The sequence below is a fragment of the Eschscholzia californica genome, unplaced genomic scaffold, assembly GCF_041429995.1.
Source record: "Eschscholzia californica isolate CP2 unplaced genomic scaffold, dmEscCali1.0.p SCAF_1, whole genome shotgun sequence".
Lineage (NCBI taxonomy): Eukaryota > Viridiplantae > Streptophyta > Magnoliopsida > Ranunculales > Papaveraceae > Eschscholzia > Eschscholzia californica.
This window is the reverse complement of record NW_028238198.1, coordinates 7,189,877-7,194,223: the sequence shown is the minus strand read 5'-3', so window position 1 is coordinate 7,194,223 and position 4,347 is coordinate 7,189,877. Positions and strand designations below refer to the sequence as shown.

Genomic DNA, 4,347 nt, shown 5'->3' with positions numbered 1-4,347 from the left:
AAAAAAAAAATTTTTTTTTTAAAATTTTCTCTCACCTCTCTCTCTCTCTAGTATTGTGATTATTTTTCTAATTTGAGTTATGTTTGTGTTTTGGGTAATGCAGAGGAGTTGAGAAATCTACTAAAACAGGGGAAATAAATCATGAGTAGACAGAGGAAGAATCCTAAACTAGATTTGAGACTGAATTTATCACAACCTAGGGTTTATGACAACAACAATTATAATTATAATAATAACCCAGGAATTGTTTCATCACCAAGTAATAGTTCAGGTAACTCATCACCAATATCAATACCAAGTTCATGTGTTTCATCAGAGAATAATAATAGTATAGATGAAATTCTTAGATATTTAAGTAGTCCTGAAGCAACATCAATGGTTTTAGTTGGTTGTTCAAGATGTCTTATGTATGTCATGTTATCTGAAGAAGATCCTAAATGCCCTAAATGCAAAAGTACTGTTTTGCTTGATTTCCTCCGTGATAATACCACCAATAAAACCAGGAAGAACAATTAGCTAAACCCATCAATTACTACTCTCTCTCTCTCTCTCTCTCTCTCTCTCCTCTCTACTTTTTGTTACGGGTTTTAGTTGAAAACCTTTCTTTTTGGGATTTTGGGTTAGGGGAGAATGATTTGTTCTCACGAACACACCTTCTCTCTCTAGATCTGTTCTATAGAGAGAGAGAGAAAAGAAAAAAAAAATTTAGAGAGAGAGAGAGAGGAGAGAGAAAATTTTAATTTTTTTTTTTTAATGTTTGAAGGTTGCTGGCCGATAAATTGGTCGGCCCACGAATTTCGCCGGAGAAGATGATGAGGTGTCGAGAAGATGAAGTGGCAGAAAGAGGTGATGAGATGGAGGAGCTTTTTTTATAGCATCTTCTAAAATTAGAAGCCCCCTAGTAATAAAAAGAAACATAAAAAGTCAATCTTATTTGACTAGTTTTAAGAAAAGTCTTTATTCTCCGGAGAATTTTCTTTATTCCCCAAAACCGCGGCCTTTACAAAATTTGCACTGATATATCGTGGCAGAATAGTTCGCCAAATTCACCATCAAAAAATGAACTTTACAATTTTATTTTATGATTATTTTGAATTTTAACAACACATCTATTACGTTTTCACAATTATGTAGTCTTCTAAAGAAGACAACAAATTTACCTTCTTGACTGTAAAAAAAATAGTAGAAAAAATGTTGACAATATAAAATATTATAAACAATTTTTATAATTCTTATTTAAAAACAAATTTCACGGTTATTTTGTCGGTGGCAAACGGGTTAGGGGTTGTATTGGAAATATTTCGTTTTAACATTGTTGAAGGTCTTTGGGGTCCCTTAATATTAGTATACGTCTGTTTCTCTTTTTGTTCTTCTTATTATAAATAGGATAAAGATAAGAACAATATATTCAACTTGAGGAAGATTATTGGTGCAGTTGAGAATTTCTTGTGAGTTTCTTATCCAAGATTTCAAGTTTGGCAGACAAAAAATGGGTTCTAAGAAGTTCTTTAGTTTACTTGTTCTATTATTTGTTGCCTCTCTTCTCATCATTTCTTCACCTAACATCTCTGCCCAAAATGGTGGTAAGTTTTGCTCCTTCACACATCTTCCTTTTATTTAGGAGTATGCTTATTAAGATTCATTATTTCATATGATTTTCTATGGTTTATTTGACAAACGATAAAAAATTCCCAAGACTTCTAAGATTTTTGTTTAGGAAATGTTTTTATCGTTCATTAATTTAACTTCGGGGATATAATCTATCAAGTTAATATTATTAAGAAAAAATTAATAAGAAAAAAAGTCAACCAACAATGGTGTTAAAAGTCCAGAATTGGAAGCGACGGTTTCATAATATAATGCATATAGGTGTAACTATGTAAATTAGGTGATCTTGTGAAATTGCAGGGAAGTAGCTCATACTAAATATTCACACCTAATGAAACATGATATATTATTTCATTTTGACAAAGAATATAAAACAAAATTATGGACCCCATTTTTTTTTTTCGTAACCCAGAGGGGGACAATTATTTCGTTGTTCTTTACCCTACTTTTTTTTTGTACCCTACTTGATCAACTGTTTTTTTACGAGTCAGAGCACTAAAATATCTCTAAAATCTCGAAGTACCCAACACAAAAACGATCGGTGTGAACTGTGAAGAGAGAGGGACCTTCGACATTCGTTCTGTTATACTTGATCAAGACAACTATCTTTGTCCATGGTAGATAATGGCCGCGGCTTTGGAGAATAAAGAAAATTCTCCGGGGAATAAATACTTTTCTTAAAACTAGTCAAATAAGATTGACTTTTTATGTTTCTTTTTATTACTAAGGGGCTTCTAATTTTAGAAGATGCTATAAAAAAGGTTCCTCTATCTCATCACCTCTCTCTGTCACTTCATCTTTTCGACACATCATCATCTTTTCCGGCGAAAGTCGCCGGCCGACCAATTTTCCGACCGGCGACCTTCAAGCATAAATTTTTTTTTTTTTTTAAATTTTCTCTCTCCTCTCTCTCTCTCATTTTTTTTTCTTTTCTCAAGTTATATTATCTATGATGTGTAAAGTTATATTTACTTGTATATTATTAAAGAGAAAACAATTTTTACTGGCTTTTCTTGGTAACTTAAAATCTCCTATATTATCTATGATGTGTAAAGTTATATGTACTTGTATATTATTTTTATCTCTAACCTTTTTAGTAAGTGGCCCCTTGATTGATGGTGGGGTGGGGCAGTGCAGGCGCCCTGCCAACACCCTCCCCATATGGCCCTAGTGTCAGTAAACATATCCGAATTAATTCATTCTATTTTTATTTGGGGAGTCTAATTATTTTCTTTTTCTTATTTTGACTACAGATCCTCCTGATGTATATGCAGACCCGAGTAACCCACCAAATGGAGGGTGGACTGGAATAAGGTGCCCCCCTCGTGGTTGCCGGAGAAATGCAGTTAAACAAGACAACCTAAAACCTACTCCTACTAAAACCTAATCCCAAATTTTCCTTCTTATTTATGGTTATATTTAATAATATTGTCTTGGTATTTATATTTCCTCATACTTTAATCTATAGGTGAATTAATCGTTTGTCTTTAGAACTTGACAATAAAACTATTGTATGTCGTATTTTGTTTTCTGGATCGTTTCTCTTTTTGTTCTTCTTATAAATAGGGTAAAGATAAGAACAATGTATTCGACTTGAGAAAGATTATTGGTGTAGTTCAAGATTTCTAGTGGGTTTCTTATTCAAAATTTGAAGTTTGCTAGACAAAAAATTGGTTTCTAAGAAGTTCTTTAGTTTACTTGTTCTACTATTTGTTGCCTTTCTTCTCATCATTTCTTCACTTAACATCTCTACCCGAAATGGTGGTAAGTTTTGCTCCATTCTTTCTCTTTAAAAATAACTTTTTCTAGATTATATTGTATGTCTAAGTATTATTTAATTATTTATTTTATCGGTTGTTTAGACGAAAAAAGATTAATCTTTAGGAGTATGAATATTAAGATTCATAATTCCATGTGGGTTTCCATGATTTATTTGACAAAAGATAATAAACGTTGAGGAAACGTTTTTATTGTTTATCAATTTAACTTGGGGGATTAATTTATCAAGTTATTATTATTAACTTTCAACAAAAAAAAAGTTACTAATATTATTAAGAAAAAATTAATAATAAGAAAAATTAATGAAGAATGGAATTAAAAGTTCAAAATTGGAAGTAACAGTTTGGTAATAAATATAATGAAAATAGGTGTAACTATTTAAATTAGGTGATCTTGTGAAATTGCATCCAAAGTAGCTCATACTAATTATTCCTACCTAATGACACATGATATCTATTAGGAGTATTATATTTTGACAAATAATTGAAAAAAAGAATTTTTTGTGTACCCAAAGATTATATTCTACCTTTTTTTCAAAGCCCCGAAGGGGGACTATTATTCCGTTGTTCTTTACCCTACTTGGTCAGTTGTTTTTTTTCGAGTTAAAGCACTAAGATATCTCTAAATTGCATCTAATGTACCCAACCCAAAACCAACCGATGTAAACTGTGAAGAGAGGGACCTTAGATATTCCTTCTTATATATTTGACCAGAACAATTATCTTTGTCCATTTTTAGTGAATTTACAATATATATGATAATGAGCATAAGAAGACATAAATATCTAGTGACATGAAATAAAGAGGAATATCTTGTGGAGGCTAACTTGAAAAGAAAGCAATTTTTTACTGGCGTTTGTCGATAACTTAAAATCTTCTATACTAGTATTTTGTTTTAACTTAGATGCAAATACTTATAATAGTTATTTTTACTTAGCATAGCTTCTAAGATCTAAAATAT

At 31.2% G+C, this 4,347-nt stretch overlaps 1 long non-coding RNA gene across 1 annotated transcript; it reads left to right on the top strand.

Moving 5' to 3' along the window:
- Positions 1 to 1,366: 1,366 nt before the first annotated feature.
- On the top strand, positions 1,367 to 3,255 carry LOC147563691 (uncharacterized). The gene is made up of 2 exons (XR_015225033.1): positions 1,367 to 1,583; positions 2,862 to 3,255. It is a non-coding gene; the product is annotated as an uncharacterized LOC147563691 (long non-coding RNA).
- The last annotated feature ends 1,092 nt before the right edge of the window (positions 3,256 to 4,347 follow it).